This window comes from Chrysochloris asiatica, unplaced genomic scaffold (assembly GCF_000296735.1).
Source record: "Chrysochloris asiatica unplaced genomic scaffold, ChrAsi1.0 scaffold00021, whole genome shotgun sequence".
NCBI classification, from domain to species: Eukaryota; Metazoa; Chordata; class Mammalia; order Afrosoricida; family Chrysochloridae; genus Chrysochloris; species Chrysochloris asiatica.
The window spans coordinates 8,750,908-8,769,719 of NW_006408539.1; positions in this window are offsets into that span (position 1 = coordinate 8,750,908).

Consider the following 18,812-nt stretch of genomic DNA (forward strand, 5'->3'; position numbering starts at 1 on the left):
TCAAGTGTGGCAGCGGTAGTGAGGTTGGCCCAGGATCAGACACTGTTTCGTTCTGCTGTGCATGGGGTCGCTATGAGTCGGTTCTGACTCGATGGCACCTGACGACAACAACAACAACAGCAAAGTAATAGAATCATATATCAAGCAAAGTTGTCCCTCAAACACAGTAGCGACATTTCCAGATAAACAGAAATCAAATAAATGTGTATTAGCCAACAGGCAACAATTTGAGATTAACATACATAACAACACCATCCAGAATGCAATACAGATACAGAAGCATCCAGAGTAAAACAAATCTATAAGGCTAAAAATGGAACCAAAGACATAAATTTACAACAAAGACAACCACAAAGCAAACAGAGGGAATAGTGTACTTAGCTAACTTCCAAATAGTGAGGAAGTATGGTAGATTTCAAGATAAAACAGACTGATTAAAACTAGGGAAGAAATGAATAAATTTAAGAGTAAACTCAATGAAAATGAATATGCCTTCATATCAAAATAAAAAAGAGGGAAACCAAAAAGATTTAGTAAAAACATTGAAACAATAGCAGTTAAGAAAATGATAAGAAAACCCATAAACAAAATGAATTCAGCACAGAAAATTATGTGGAAAAAATAAACACACAATATGTGGAAAGTACGCGAAAAAAGAAAAATTGTGTGGAAAAAAACACATACACAGCAAAATGACAACAATCGAATGTTGTTGTTAAGTGCCGTTGAGTCGGTTCCAACTCATAGTGACCCTGTGTAGAGTTCCCAAGGAGGAAATGGTGAGTTTCTAATCAAGAGACAGAGAGTAGCAGAATGGATAAGAAAACAAGATCCTTCAATATGCTGTCTACAAGAGATACACTTTGCACACAAAGACAAAAATAGATTTTAAATCAAATAATGTTGTTGTTGTCAGGTGCCATCGAGTCGGAACCGACTCATAGCGACCCCATGCACAGCAGAACGAAACAATGCTCGATCCTGGGCCAACCTCACTACCGCTGCCACACTAAATCAAATAATAGTAAAAACAATAAAGCTAATGGATAAAAATGAGCAGAAGTAGCAACATTAATTTCTCATAAGATAGACTTTAAGACAAAAACCAGCATAAGAGACAAAGAAGAACATTCTAGCATGATTAAAAGGGTCAAATGGAGTCCTGAGTTGGTGCTGTATGATAAACACTGGCCTGCTAAGTACAAGATTGGTGATTCAAACCCACCAGTCACTCCTTGGAAACCCGACATGGTTGTTAGGCGTCATCAGGTTGGCTCCAATTCCTAGCAACCTTATGCACAACACAACGAAATGCTGCTCAGTCCAGCACCATCCGCACACTTATTATGCCTAAACCAGTTGCTGTTAAAGTGCCAACCCATCTCATGGGGGTCTTCTTTTTCACAGGCCCTCAATTTTACCAAATTTGATGTCATTCTGCAGGGACAGGCCCCTCCTGATAATAATTCCCAAGTATGAGGGACAAAGTCTTCCCATCCTAGCTTCTAAGGTGCTTTCTGACTGTACTTCTTCCAACACAGATTTGTTTGGGGTTTTTTTTTTTTGGCAATTCAGGTTACTTTTAATATTCTTCTCCAACACTATAATTTTTTGTTTCTTTGGTCTTCTTTATTCATTGTTCAAATTTCACGTACATACGAGTCTACTGAAAATACAATCGTTTGGGTCAGGCACAACTTGTTCCTCCTTTCCTCTTGAATACTTTAAAGAGCTTTTGTGCATTAGATTTGCCCAACACAATACACCGTTTGATTTCTTGATTGCTACTTCCAAGAGTGTTGATGTTGAAACCAAGAAAAATGAAGCACTTGATGACTTAAAATTTTTCTCCATGTATCATGATGAGGATTTTTGTTTTCTGTACACTGATGTACACCAAAGGCTTTGATCTTCATCAGTAAGTATTTTAAACCCTTTTCCCTTTGAGCAAGTAAGTTTTTATCATCTGCATATCACAGGCTGTTAATTAATTTTCCTCCATTCCTGATGTCACATTCTTCTTCATATAATCCACCTTATTGCATTATTTGCTCAGCATACAGATTGAATAAGTATAGTGAAAGAATGCAACTCTGGTGCATACCTTTCCTGATTTTAAACCATTCAGTGCCCCCTTGATCTGTTCAAACAACTGCCTCTTGGTCTATGTACAGGTTCCTCATGTGCACAATTAAATATTCAGGAATATTCCTTCTTTATGATGTTGTTCGTACCTTGTCATGATCCACACAGTCGAAAGCCTCTGCATAGTCAATAAAGCACAGGTAATCATCTTTCTGGTATCCTTTGCTTTCAGCCACGATCCAGCTGACATCAGCAATGATATCCCTCATTCCACATCCTCGTCTGAATCTGGCTTGAACCACAGGCAGTTCCTTGTAAATTTATGGTTGCAGCTGTTTTTGAATTATCTTTAACAAAATTGTACTTGCATGTTATATTAATGATATTGGGCCAATGATTTCTGCATTCTCTTGGACCACCTCTCTTTGGAATGGGCACAAATACAGATCTCTTCTAATTAGTTGACTGGGTAGCCGTCCTCTATGTCCAATTTATTGGCATAAATGAATGAGTGAGTGCCTTCAGTGCTCAATCAGTTTATTGAAAGATTTGAATTTTTATTCAATTATGTCCATGATCCTTATTCTTTGTCAATGCCTTCAGTGCACCTTGGACTTTCTCCTTCAGCACAAGTGACTTTTGATCATAAGCTACAACTTGAAATGATTGGACATTGATCATTTGTTCCTTTTTTTTTTTTTTAAGTTTTTATAGTGAATTGAGTGAATGTTCACAAGACAGATCATTCAACAAATCATATATTTTGTTACATTACAATGATTATAATCTCCTCCATGTACCAACAGTTAACAGTATTTCTCTCTATTCATTTTAGCCCTTTAAAAAAACAAACAAAAAACTCATGCATATATATTAATTTACACCACCAAAGGGCACATTCTGTAAGTCTGCCTCCTGGTCACCAGCTCTCAGTCCCTCTCTTTCTATGAATCTAGAGTCCTGAGCTGCTCCCTCTCTCCATGTTCCCATCTCTGGTGTCACTACGTCTCTGGATAAGTTCCTGCGTTCTGCTTGTGCTCTTCTCCCTTGATGGTCTTAGGGTGTTGTAAAATAGACACTTGAGTGAGATAGAAAGGAACATAGGGAAATATGATTACAGAAACCTTGTAAGCCTATCTTCAGCCTATAACTGATTGGAATACCTAAAAGGGGTTTTACAACTTGCCCAGTGAAATTGGCCTTTGTGGAGCCTTTGCAGTGTATAGGACCTTAGGTGAAATCCTAAGCCCCATCCAGAACCTTCTGAGGTGGGACATTTCCACTAGAAAGGACAAATAGACATACTTGGAACAGCTAGAATGACAGAATAAACATCTTCAAAGAAAGATCAGCAGGAAAAGCCCAAAACAAAATGGCAGTATGATTGGCTACTACAAGAATAAGCAAGTTGTTTGTTGGGATGCCATCAAGGCAAGCAATCATTGTCCCTTCAGGACAAAGCCTCTCTAAGACTGAAACTCAAAGGGAACACATGAACAGACATGCAATCTTGCTGGCAACCACATTGGTCTACTGGTGAGTGGAAGAGGGGAAAAGACAGCAATGAAGAAATGGGTTGAGTTTAACCAAGTCATAGACTCCCATTGACCTGGAGATGATAGAGGAGGAAGGGTAGGTTGCTCCAAAGTGTGGTGAGACCTGGAGACACCTGAGCCCCATGGAAAAAGGTCATTGCCACAGAGGGCTAGAGCTGAAAGTGATGCATCCAGCTGATATGAAGTGAGGGAAGACACACAAGGACACCCATACTTGCAGATAGTACCCAACTGACCTAGCCTTGATGGCTTATTAATTAGAACTTGACTAGAGGAAGATAAAAAAGAAAACAATTTTTGGTAAAGGAAACGAGGGCAAATTGCTACATTTTGATGAACTTGACCTATATTCATGGAGGTAATAGCTCAAAATACCAACAGAGAGGGAAGGAATCTTCACATCATGTATCAATGCTATCCCCTCTGTATACAGAGTAGATAGGGATGGACAACTTCGACACTGGCTACCTAAAATGAGGGGGCGATAAAGGCATGAAGCGACTGGCTTGCAAGGTTTCAAGAAGGAGTTTAGTTTAAGAGTCTTTTGGAGAAGATAAAGTCCCCACTGAATAGTTTTCATCTTGTCTAGATGGGTCTGGTAAAAAAAGATGAGGATAAGATTCTTATGATTCAGTACTGAGTAATTGTTGTCATGACTAATTGTGACTGTCACATTGTAAAGGTAGATGTTTTGAAACAAAAACTGGGGAGTAGTTGATCATTTCTTGAGTCCATCAATGATGCAAATCAAAACAACAATGAGATATCATCTCATACCAGCAATAAGAGCAAAGTTCAAAAATGCAAAGGATAATAAATGCTGGCAAGGATGTGGAGAGACTGGGACCCTCCTACATTGCTGGTGGGAATGCAAAATGGTCCAACCACTCTGGAAAATAGTAAGACGCTTCCTCAGAAAGTTGGAAATAGAAATACCCTATGATCCTGCAATTCCTCTACTTGGTATATATTCACAAGAAATACGAACCATAACACGAGTAAATATATGCACACCATTGTTCATAGCAGTACTATGCCCAATAACAAAAAGATGGACACAGCCTAAGTGTCCATCAGTGGAAGACTGGATAAACAAACCTTGGTACATACACACAAGGGAATATTATGTTACCTTGCAGAATAATAAAGAAGCTGCATGCCACTGCATAACATGGATGAACCCTGAGGACATTGTTGTTGTTGTTAAGTGCCATCGAACTGTTTCTGACCCATAGCAACCCTGGATAGGGTTTCCGAGGAGCAGCTGGTGAGCTTGAACCACTAACCTTGCAGTTCAAAGGCTTTGCAGTCTGGCACATTAACCCACAGTGCCACACCAGGACTCATGCTGAGTGAAATTAGTCAGTCACAAAAGGACAAGTATTGCATAAGACCATTATTGTAAATGCTTAAGAAAAGATACAGATACCCATACTAAAATGAAAAAAAAAAAAAAAATCATCATTCCTGGCAGAATAAAGCATCTGATTTTCAGATTCAAAATGGCCAATATTAGTCCATTTCAGCTCACTAATACCTTGTTCCTGTTGTCGTTAACTACCATCTAATTGGTCCCCACCCATGGATACTCTATATAGGGTTTCCAAAGAGCAGCTGTTGACCTTGAACTGCTGACCTTGCCTTTTGTTCAAACCAACTTTTTGTTCCAGACCAGCCATTAACCCACAGCACTACATCAGGACTCCATATTTATGTGTTCCATTTCATTTTTGACAACTTCCAATTTTCTTAGATTCAGACTTCTTACGTTCCATGTTCTGATTATTAATGGATGTTTACAGCTGTTTCTCCTCATTTTGAGTTGTACCCGGTCAGCATAGGAAGGTCCAGAAAGCTTTACTCCATTTGTGTCATCTCTGCCAACTCACTTTGAGGAGACAGATCTTCCCCAGTCACATTTTGATTGCCTTCTAATTTGAGGGGCTCATCTTCTGGCGCTATAGCTGACAGTATTCTGGTGTACTTATCATGTTTCACTATTCCAAATTCTGATGTTAGTTGACAGTATTCCACGGATATTCATAAGATTTTCAGGGACTAAACATTCCAAAGTAATCTGCTTCTCCTTCTTCCTAGTCTGTCTTCATCTGGAAGCTCAGCTGAAACAGCGTCCACCATGGGTGACCCTTCTGGTATTTAAAATACTGGTGGCATAGCTTCCAGAATCACAGCAACACACAAGCCACCAGAGTATAACAAGTTAATAGATGGTAGTGGTGAAAACCCCTATATGAGGTCTCTATAAACTGGAACCAACTTAACTGCACTTTGCAACAACATCAAAGGGTCAATTGAACAAGACGACATAACCAGAATAAATATCTAGCCTCCCAATGAAAGAACCTAAAAATACATAAACAAACTCTAATAGAATTGAAGTGAAAAATAGGCAATTCCACAATAAAAGTAAGAGATTTTAAGACATTGCTTTCAATAAATGGTAGAACTACAAAGAAACGTATCAAAGACAGAATAATTAAATAATAAAAGCCACCAGTTTGACCTCATAGACTTATACAGAGCACTCAACCCAACACCAGTACAATACTATTTCTTATCCAGAGCACGTGGAATATTCTCCAAAGTGTCAGGGTACAAGATTAACATACAAAAATCTATCAGATTTCTTCACACTAATAAAGAGAACTATGACAAAGAAATCAGGAAAATAATACCATTTACAATAGCTACCCCGCAAATGAAATAATTAGGAATAAATTTAACCAGAGAAACAAAAGATCTGTACAAAGTAAATTGCAATAGGAGGGAGGTTGGCAGAAGAATGATGGCAGCAGAAAAGGAACAGGGAGGAGGTGAGAGTTAAAGGGAATAGATGTAAATACTGTTACATACACAATCCCGCAATAACAATGATTTATCGGTAGAGACATAGATAGATACACAGGCTGAATACATACAGGAGGGAGAATGGGGGCATACTCACAAATATATAAAGGTTTGACAGAGGATATTGCTTCAAACACATCTACGAGTGTGGTGGAGCACTGTTGTTGTTGTTGTTAATTGCCATCGAGTCATTTCCAACTCAAAGAGACCCTGTCCAGGACTTCCAAGGTGCAGAACCGCCAACCTTGAGGTTATCAGTCCAGTGCTTATCCGACAGTGTCACACCAGGACTCTGTGATGGAACAGAGGACAAAATTATGAAATCTTGTTAAACATTACAAAACACCTTGAGTGAATTAATTGCTGGCTCTGGGAGCTCAGGTTCAGAGCCTCAGGGGACGTTATGGTCAATTGGTATAACATAATCATAAACACAATGTGGAATAATACTCAAACTATAAAAATGTCCAAGATTACTGGTCAGAAAGAGACTGGAGGAACCCAGGACTATGGTTCTTAGTCATCCTTTAGGTCTGGAACTACACTCACCCTCATGACTCAATTTTAACCATCAGTAGATAGATATATAAGAAGGGCAACTACACTAGTGAGGTATGCACACCATGGAATGGTCAACTATTCAAGATCGAAAAGGCAGCATCTGCCTAAGAACAAAATTCAAAAGCATTGGGAAAGTTGGTAGACTGGAAATAAGAATCAATGGGAGGGAGAGGGATAAGTGATGTTACATTGAAGGGATTGAAATGAAACAGAGTATATGATTATTGAATGTAAAACTGATGACCTGCTCTGTAAACCTTCACTCAATTCACAATGAAAACTTAAGTGCATACATACATACACACACATACATACATGGGGTGAATGAGAGATGTTTGAAAGAAAATCAGATATTCCTGACCACATATCACCACAATAACAGCTTTGATTATGGGAATTATGTCTTCTCTAGAATTGCTGTTTCATAATTTGCTGATACAGCCAGACATAGGATTTCCTGTATTGAATTGAATTCTATACAACTCTATAGAATTGAATTCTACTTTGAGTAAAAATCCTGCTTGTCATGATTATGGCCTACATGGCAGTTCCTGTGTGCTTATTTCAGAGACCAAGAGCTTACAGTGTCACACTGAGAATAAATGCTAAAAGATAGACAAAGACTAAAAACTAAAGAATGAATCAGATATGGGAAAGAACCAGAAGGGGAGTCCAGGTCTTAAATCCGAGTGTAAATGCCACAGCATTTTCTAAAGCATCAAAATGGGTCAAGGTGGGCCAAAGCCTGGAAGTCAAGAAATCAAGACTGAGGTTAGGAATTCTCTGATTACCTAAAGTCAAGAGCCAGCCAAAAACAAAAAAAGTCAAAAAACATAACATCAAATAAGACCAAACTCCAGGTGTCAGAGGTCAAGACTGTCAAGGAATCCAGAAATTTCTGGAATCCGGAAATTATGGAGATCAAACTAGCAGTCATAATTCAGAAGGGCCCTGAAGATTCTTTTATGCTCTTGATGAAACAGAAGCAATGACCAGAAGAGGATGGTCAAGGGCTCATAAATGTTTGCCAAAATGAATCTTTTTCTCTTGCAATTAAAAAAAAGCAGGCTGATACTCAGATAAAGAATGACTTAATTTTGAATTCCCATGACTTTTTATTCTCAAGGACATTTAAGTTTTGGAAAGAATGCTGTTTGATTAATCACATCACATTTGTTCACATCACTTGGCATTCTCTGACCTTGCAGAGCATGCCAAAGTTGGTGGTGAACACATGACAAAGGTCCTTCCTTTTAGAGGATGATCATGACTGGCAGAAATAAAGTTGACTACTCTGTTGTCTCTGATTGTCTTCACTATATAGTGTGATTTCAGGAGTTAGGGCTGTTACCTTGAGCCACCAGTTAAAGGCCTGTGCTTTCATCATCTGTTTCTCTGAAGAGCTACTGATAAAAATAAAGTCACTTAAGGGACAACATTTCTCAAGAATTATGACCAAAAGTACATTTTGAATGGACCAAGAATTGACCTTGCTTGAAATTGGGATTTCCCACAACAGATCTGAATTTCAAGTGACAGTTTCAAAAGCCTCTGGGTAGTGTTGGCTTGATGTCCTCTATGAGGGGGGACACCACCTGAACACATCAATGATTTGTTTGTATGAAAAGCTATGACTTAGCCAAATGCTGAGCTGTGAATGTTTCTGCAGATAGTGATGGCACAAATCTTCCCCTCTCCTTCAATCCAATGGCTGGAACAAGAAATATTGAATTTTCAAGAGAGTTCATGTCTGATCACATGTCTAGAAATGGCATGTTTCACATGTCTTAAATGTATACTAATAGAAAGAATAACAAATTTGAGAAGCTGGTCTGTAAAAAGAAGAATGTGGCATCAAAACTGGAGGAAGACTCATTAGCAACTTCAATATGCAGACAACATAACCTCGCTTGCTGAAACTGAAGAGGACTCGAAGTATTTACTGATGAAGATCAAAGACTACAAGCTTAGTCATGAATTGCACTTCAACATAAAACACACACACACACACAAATCTTCACAACTGGATCAATAAGCAACAGCATGATAAATGAAGAAGAGACGGAAGTTGTCAAGGTTTTCATTTTACTTACAAACACAGTCAACCCCTGTAGAAACAGCAGTCAAAAAATCAAAGGATTTGCATTGGACAAATCTGCTGCAAAAGACCTCTTTTGAGTACTAAAGAGCAAAGTGTTACTTTGAGGGCTAAGATATGTGCTTGACCCTAAACGTGGTATTTTCAATTGCCTCATATGTATGTTACAGCTGGACACTCAATAAGAACTGATTGACTGTGAATTATGGTATTGGCAAAGATTATTAAATATACCGTGGTCTGCCTGAAGAACTAACAAATCTGTGTTGAAAGTACAACCAAATGGTCCTTCGAAGTGAGGAAAATGAGACTTCATCTTGTTTACTTTGCACAAAGTATCAAGAGAGACCAATCCCTGGAGAAGAACATCGAGCGTGGCAAAGTAGCAGCTCAGTAAAAAGGAGGAAATATTCACGTAAAAAACGTGGCATAGGGGCTGCAACAATGAGTTCAAATACAGCAACGTTGGTGAGGATGGTACAGGACTAGCCAGTGTTTTGTTGTACATAGGGTCAGAATGAGCCAAAGTCAGTTAGGGGCCACTTGTTGTTACCTAACAACAATAAAAGGAAGAGTACCAAAGGACAAAGTCTAAATCATGGGATATTTTTAAAGAAACTAAACTTACAAATTTCAAATGCATAAAGTAGGTCTAGCCTAAGAAAAAAACGGGTAAGCAAAAGTAATTAGAAGGCCTGGTGTGGTGCTGTTGGTAAGGCGCTGGACTGCAAAGTCAGTTTGAACCACAAGGTTGGCAGTTCAAGCTCACCAGCTGCTCCTTGGAAACTCTATACAGGGTTGCTATGGGTCAGAACCAACTCGACAGCACTTAACAATAACAACGACAAAAGTAATTGTGATAGCGACCCTGTGTAGGGTTTCTGAGGAGTTGATGGTGAGCTTGGATAGCCGACCTTTCAGTTCAAACGGCTTTGCAGTTTGGCACTTTAACCTACAGCACCACATAAGGTTAAGTGCTGTTAAGTTGGTTCCGACCCATAATGGCCCTGTATAGGGTTTCCTAGGAGCAGCTGGTGAGCTTGAACTGCCAATCTTGCAGTTCAAACTGACCTTGCAGTCCAGTGCATTAATATACTGTGCCATAGTGATTAAAAATGTCATGGCTTGGGTCAGGGGCCCCTTAGTCCACAACTGATATTTTTGCTTTTGAACACTTTAAAGAGCTCTTATGTTCCAGAGCTGTGTGATGCAATAAATTGGTCATTTGATTTCTTGCCTGCAGTTTCCATGAGTGTTGACCGTGGAGTCAAGCAAAATGAAGTCTTTGACAACTTCAATCTTTTCTCCATTTATTAAGATGTTATTGTTTGGAGCCCTGGTGTGGCACTATAGGGTAAGCACTGACTGGGCCCCAAGGTTGGTTTGAACTGTAAGGTCAGCAGTTAAAACCCTACACAAGGTTGCTCTGAGTTGAAACTGACTCGGTACAACTTTATTGGGTTTGTTATTGTTTTCTTCACAAGGAGCTGAAACCCATACTGAAGACTGTGGTCTTTGATCTTCATCAGTAAATATTTAAAGTCCTTTTAACTTCCAGAAAGCAAATTTGTATCGTCTGTATATCACAAGATTTTTTATTGTTGTTGTTTTTATTGTGAATTGAGTGATAGTTTCATGGGCAAACATTAGTTTGTTTCATTGCAATGATTACAATCCCCTGCATGCTTCATCATTCAACAGCATTGCTTCTAGTCCTTCTGTGTTTTGTTTTTCTTTTTCTTTTGGATATGCACCAAAAACTCAGTAATATACAATCATTCAAACAGCCAAAGGGCACACCTTACCCCCTGGCCGCCAGCACACATCCCCTCTCCCTCCATGAGTCTAGAATTCTCAGCTTCTCTACCTTTCCACGTCATCATCTCTGCCTCTATCTCTGGCATTGCTGCTTCCCTGGGTAGTGTCCCACACTCGACTCCCACTCTTCTCCCTTGATAGTCCCAGGATTCTCCTTTCTGGGGTTGTAAGATTGACCACTCATCCCTTATTTTGCTACAAAACTTCTACCTTTACAGTTGTGACAATCGCAATTAATCATGATAGCAATTACTCACTATTGAATCTTGAGAATCTTGTCCCCATCGCCTTTCACCAGATCTGTCTAGATAGGATGGAAACCACCCAGTGGGGATTCTACCTTCCCTTGCACACTCTGAATCTAAACTCCCTCTTAAAAACCTGTAAGCCAGTCACTTCGTGCCTTTACAGCTCCCCCCACACCCACCCCATTTTAGGTAGCCAGTGTCTAAGATGCCCATCCCTATCAACCTTGTGTACATATCACAGGATTTAATAAGTCTTCCTTCAAGCCAGCTTCTTGGATTATTTACTAGCATAAAGACTGAATTCACCTCTCATCTGTCCATTTGTCCTACTGTGTTGGCTTAAGTGTTGCTGTGATGCTGGAAGCTATGCCACTGGTATTTTAAACACCAGTGGGGTGGATGGCTTTCAGTTGAGCTTACAGACTAAGTAAACTAAGTAAGACAGACTAGGAAGAAGAGGCAGACTGCGTCAGAATGTTTAGTAACTGAAAACCTTATAAATAACAGTGGAACACTGTCAGATAGCACCAGATATTGACCATTGAAACATTATGAGTAGCCGTAGAATGCTGTCAGCTATAGTGCTGGAAGATGAGCCACTCAAAATACAGCTGGGGAAGAGCTGTCTCCTCAAAGTCAAGTTGACCATGATGACATAAATAGAGTAAAGCTTCCAGGACCTTCATTTGCTAACGGGACCCAACTCAAAATGATGAAAAACAGCTGTAATCATAAAGTAATAATCAGAACATGTAAGAGGTATGAATCTAGAAAAATTGAAAGTAGTCAAAATGAAATGTAAAACATAAAGATCGATAGCCCAGGCCCCAGTTAGCTGAAACAGACTGGTATTGGCCATTTTGAGTCTGACACTCATATAGTTTACTATGCTGGGAATGACAAATTAAAGAGGAATGGCGTCACATTCATCACCAAAAATAACATCTCAAGATATATCTTAAAGTATAATCCTGTCAATGAGAGGATAATATCCATGTGCCTACAAGAAACACCCCACCACTCGTGCAGAAAGCATCAAAAGAAGATGGAAGGAATACATAGAGTCACTGTACAAAAATGAAATGGGTAATGTTCAGACGTTTCAAGAGGTAGCATATGATCAAGAGCCAATGATACAGAAGGAGGAAGTCCATTCCAAGGTGCTTTGAAGGAATTGGCAAAGAATAAGGCACCAGGAATTGATAGAATAAAAATTGAAATCTTTTGTAAAAGTGAGGCAGCACAGGAGGCATTCACTCAACTCTGTCAAGAAATTTGGAAGACAATTATCTGGCATTTGGATTGGAGGAAGACTCATTAACAGACTGTGGATATGTGGGTAATACAACCTTTTTAGCTGAAAGCAAAGGGGATTTGAAATATTTACTGATGAAGACCAAAGACCACAGCCTTCAGTGTGGGTTGCACCTCAATGTAAAGAATACAAAAGTCCTCACTACTGAATCAATAAATAACATCCATCTAAATGGAGAAAAGACTGAAGCTGTCAAAGACTTCATTTTATCTGATTCCACTGTCAACACTCATGGAAGAAGTGATCAAAAATCAAATGCTCTATTCATTATGCAGATCTTCTGTGTAAGACCTCTTGAAAGTGTGAAAGGGCAAAGATGCCAAGCCATGATATTTTCAATAGTTTCATATGGATATGAAATTTGGAAATGAATAAGGAAGACTGTAGAAGAATCGATGCATTTGAGTTACGGTGTTGGAGAAGAATATTTAAAATACCATGGACTGCTAAAAGAACAAACAAATCTGTGTTGGCAGAGGTACAACCAGAATGGTTCTTAGACACCAGGGTAGCAAGACTTCATTTCTCATATTATCAGGAGGCATCAGTTCCTGGAGAAGGACATCATGCTGGGTAAAGTGGAGGGGCAGTGAAAAAGAGGAAGACCCTCAACAAGATGGGTTGGCACAGTAGAATTGGCAATGGGCTTGACAGTGAGAGTGAGGACAGTGCAGAATTGGGTAATGTTTTGTTCTGTTGTGCATAGGGTCACTATTAGGCGGAACCAACTTGATGGCACCTAACCACAACACACAGATTGTATAGAACAGAGTAGAACTGCTCTCCAGGTTTTTCTTGGCTATCTTCATGAAAGTACATTTCCTCTGTAACATTGCTGGATGAGCTTAAAGCATCAATGTTTAGGAGAAGTGTAAAGATTTCATCAGGAATTGATACTGGATTGGAGCCTTAAAGGGTAAGGAAAAGCTCCTCAGATTGTGAAAAGTCAGAAATGCACCATAGCAGAGAATCAACAGGACCAAACATATGATGGCATTAAGGGTAACGTGTCTTTGAGAAATAGTGTCGATGTAGCCGAGGGGAACCTGGGAGGGAGGAAGGACATGAGATGAAGACAAGAAGTTTGAGTCTTTGAAGCACCCCTCCAGTCCTGGAGCTTTTATCTCACAGACCCTGTGAGCTTGAAAAGTTTGAAAAATGTGAACAGATGCCTCTGTACGGAGACATTAACTCAACCAGAGACCTCCAATGACTCAGGGAAAATTAAGATGTTTATAAGACGAAAGCAACAAGACAGTCTCTTTCAGTTTTCAGTTTCCAAAACAATTGAGAGAATCACTGCTTTTAATTTTCCAGAGCTATGCTTTTGAGAGGAAAAACATTTTTACAAATCAAAGACAAAGTCCTGATGTTGTTGTTTTTGTTATGTGACTTTACAGTGGACCTGTATAACATTTCTGAGGCTTTTAAATCTTTGGGGAAGCAGAAAGCCTCATCTTTCTCCCACAGAGCAGCTGGCAGGCTGGAACTGCTGCCCTTGTGGTTCACAGTCCAGTGCTTATCTTGTGGAGCCACCACACTCCCTGTCTTGAGAGAACTAGCAGAACATGAATGAGCACAGTGGAGAATTACTCATTACTGCAGAACCCCTGAGTCTGTGCTCCCACCATTCATTTGTTTAAAACCTGGTGTGGCGCTGGAGGACAAGCACTGGACCACAAGGTCAATTCCAACTGCAAGGTCGGTGGTTCAAGCTCACCAGCCACTCCTCAGAAACCCTATACAGGGTCACTGTGAGTCAGAACTGACTCAATGGCACTTCACAACAACAACATGCTCATAAGATAAGCACTGGACAGCGAATCACAAAGTCCAAGGACTGTGAATCATAAGGCTGCCAGCTGCTTGGAAGGAGAAAGATGAGGTTTTCTGCTCCCGTAAAGATTTAAAGTTTCAGAAATCCTATACAGTGTTGCTATGAGTAGGCCAACATTTAACTATAACAACTTATTCATACTGGAGATCTGGTGTAGTGCTATAGGATAAACACTGGACTGCTAACCACGAGGTTGGCAGTTCAAACCCACTAGTTGCTTCTTGGAAACCCTGTATAGGGTTGCTGCGAGTTGGAAATGACTCAACGGCACTTACAACAACAATGACAGCAACAACACACACCCATACAGGAGTCCTGATGTGACACTGTAAGTTAGGCACTGGACTGCTAACCACAAGGTTGGCAGTTCAAACCCCTCAGTTGCTCTTCAGAAATCCTATACAGGGTTACTATGAGTTGGAACGAACTGGATGGCACTTTAACAACAACATACTTATACCATTATTGTATCAATTTGGAGCCTATCTGAAATGATGCTAAAATAACAGAATCTGTTGAGTTAATATCTGTTGAGTTAATAATCGGTTGAATCTGTGAGTGTTAATACACTCATGGAATAATCTAAATTAACAGCTTCTCAAATATTATACTCACATGTAGCAGTCATAAACTGGGATAGGTTGAACTCTTCTCCAGTTAAGGAGACCTCTTAAACAATTCTGTTAAAGGAAATTGTTAAATACCACCCTCATCCCAAAAATCTCTTTCCCTTTCACACCATGACCTCCACTCTCTTGTTTCTAGCACTTCCCCCTTTATTTGAGGAGATATTGGCTGGACAGAATGAGACAGGGTTTAAACATACAGGACAGTTAGAGTGGACTCAAAAATGAAGTCATAAAACCCAGACAAATTCACTCCAGATATGCACAGAAGGCCCTGAGGCTCAAGACTCCTTTGAATATGAGATCAAATCAGGGATAACAAAGAAGTGATTAGGGCTGTGTCAGCAAAAATGGCCTCTAGACTTGGGAAAGCCAGTATGAGCTCCAAATGAGGGATGAGAAATTGTTACCTGATACCCAGCTTCACCCACAGAGGGAAGTGTGGAAACCTGGAGGACATGCCACCTCTCCAGTGTGTCACAACCTTGGTGCATAGGTGAAAAGTCATCCTGGAGGCACACATTCAAGTCAGACCCCAGTTCTCACCACAATAGGACCCGAGAGTGGTTCTCCTAAGATCCTAATGTGAGGACAGTAAAGATGTGCTCAGAAGAGGAATCTACTAAGACATCCTGCGGCTGAAATAAATAAATGATTGAACAGTCTCACACCAACCATGAAGGGGTCTCATCACAGATCTAGTGGGGTAAAACCTCACACTGTCTCCGTTCACCTCCCTTCCCCCATCCCAGTAGAAACACTAGTGATATTCTGTCCACAGCACCTGCAGCAACTCCAGACATCCCAGAGCCCCAATTTCTGCTTTGTGGGCTTTGCAGTTGTCCTGATCATTGACAAGGGGATTTTCCATGTGAGAGCTCAGCTAGGCCATCTTTGGCATGAGGTCATGGCTACTGCAAAACCAACAAGAGAAACCAAATAGACATCAATTTGAAAGCACTCGTAATATTTCGAGATAAATTCTTGAACATGAGAATGAATGAGGTTTCATCTAGGGAGTTGGGGTTGTTTGGAACTGGAAGAGGTTGGATGCTGGATGATGATGTGATTGAGGACTTCAGGTATGTAGTGGTAATGGAAATGGAGTTCATCTCCTGGATTAGCAGGATAGAGTGGGTGGCACTAAGGAAGGTGAAGAAAAAGTAGTAGACTAATCTTACTCCTGTGCTTTAGCTTGGGTGGCAATAGATGGCAATGCTATGTTATAAAATAAAATAAAAACAAACTTGCAAGGAAGAAAATAGGATAAAATTCTGGAGATAGAAGTCACATTGCTTTGGACAGAAGACTGCATGCAACTTAAGGAAACAGCGGTTTAAACTACTGGTCCACAATTGAAACCCTGAAGGAAAGGTGAGAGGTGTAACATGCTAAGCAGAGAAATCTACCCTAGGCCTCCTCCATCCAGTTCCCTGTTCCAGTAACAGACAGATGGAGAGACACTCCTATATCCAGGGAGATCACTTCACACCAAAAGCTGGACCCAATCAACAGAATAGCTGCACCAGCTCTATCCGTAGTGATCTCTTTGCGCAGTGACTCTGTTGACATACTTTTCTCCACATGCTACAGTAAACTGAAAGGCTGTGAAGCATGTTCACTTTCTGATTAGCTTGAACATAATCTTGAAAATAAAATGCTACGTGGAAAGTAGAAACTAAGGGAGGGCTATTACAGCCAGGTATGAGCAAGTGGCAGAAGCAGAAATGTTCAGGCCAATGCTTCAGTGACTAGTTTGTAGGGAGCGATTGGAGGTAGACTTGGAAAAGGAGGTGGGAGTCAGGCTGGATTGATAGGGCTGGAGATACCATATGATTGTGGGTCTCAACTTTTATGATGTGGGTTGCACATTATAATCCCTTTAGGAGAATAAAAGAAATATAGTGCATTGGACCCAACTACCATAGATGAAAAGCCTTTGGGAAGGAGCTCTGGTAGCATAGTGGTTATGAATCGGGCTGCGAACCGCAAGGTCAGCAGTTTGAAACTATCAGCTGTTCCGTGGGAGAAAGATGAGGCATTCTGCTCTGATAAAGATTCACAGCCTTGGAAACCCTGTATACGGTCGCTATGAGTCAAAACCGACTCCACGGCACACAGCCACCACCACCATAGGTAGTTTTGTTTATTGGCCAGGTGGAGTATTGCATCTAAGGCAGGAAGTCTTAAACTTGGCTTTGACCTGTTAAACTGGTTTGCTTCTTCTTCTCCTCTTGTTTATTTGTAGAACCACACCAACACTTCCATTCTTATTTCTCTTTAGGCATCTGGCATTGTGTCATGTGTCCAGGAAAGGTTTAGTAAATGTTAATTAACTCTGATGTCCAAAGAGGACTGTCTGTGGAGAATAGTGACCAGTTTCTTCTTTTTACTGCTGACGGTAAAACAAGAGAAATTGCTGCTGTAGGAATTATCTATTGAGGCTGAAGTGTGTGTATGTGTTACAGGGTGAGGGTAACTTGCTTCCATTAATTAGAGGAGAGGCTTGGGACCATAATTTGGGAGGTTAATTAAGGTTCTTCTGGATATTAGTGGGCCTTCCCAACCGTCAGCTGCTGGAACCAGAACATAGATTGAGGAGCTGCAGAGTAGATGTCTCTGGTTAGCGTGTTTCACCTCCCACCTTCCCTTTAGGGCCCCAGCTGTGGACTAGTAGTTCAAACCTCCATTTATTTAAGCTGCATTCTTTCTTAGTTCCAGTGCAATGTGACTTCTGTCTCAAGAATCTCATGCTATTTTTTACTTGCAAAATTATTTCCATTTTATGACATAACACTGCCATGTGTTGTCACCTTTCAACTGTTTGGGGTAAAGACCCATGAGTGGAATTGCTGGGTCATATGGAGGAGTCCTGGTGTGGCACGGTGGGTTAATGCGCCAGACTGCAAAGCTGTTTGAATTGCAAGGCTAGCAGTTCAAATTTACCAGCTGCTTCTTGGAAACCCTATACACAGTTGCTATGGGTTGGAGTCAACTCAACGGCACTTAACAACAACAGTACTTCTGGTAGTGTAGTGATTACAAATTGGGCTGCTAACCTCAAAGTCAGCAGTTCAAAACCACCAGCCATTCCATGGGAGAAAGATAAGACTTTCTGTTCCCATAAAGATTTACAGCCTTGGAAACTCCATGCAGGATTGGAACTTAATCCACAGCACACCAGCACCGCCACCACCATGGTAGTTCTATGTTTAACTTTTTGATGAAACAAACGCCAAACTACTTTCTACTAAAGTTTACCGTTTCACATTCCCACCAGTAAAGGGGGAGGTTTTTCTTTCTTTTTGCCTTTTTTAAATGAAGAAAATTTTATTATATATTTTAAAAATCTGTTCTCTTGTCTGAGAAGTGTGTACAATAGCAGCAGTTGACCAATTTCCAGGGGACCCTCCATCACTCCCACCTGTTACAACTCAAGTAGTCTGTTCTGTGGGTGGAGACTGATATGGGGAAGAATATGATGGGCCACCTTCTACTAGACATCCACCTTAATACAATTAAAGGCTTCTAAGCCAAGTTTCTGGCCTCTATTTGAGGCTTTGAATGAACTGGCCATGAATAGCTGAGAAGCAAACTCAGGCCTTAAAGCACTCAAACCTGTATCACTACCACTAAGAGAAAGAAATCATGAAGAAGACCAAAGAAGCTCCTATTGGATCCAGAACTCTTGGCAGGAGGACACCTGAGTTGTGGGCATAGGCAAAGCTGTCGAGGTCCTATGTCGGGGTCCAGCCTCGACAAGGAAGTGTGGGTGTCACGAAGAAGGGAGATCTGGCGGC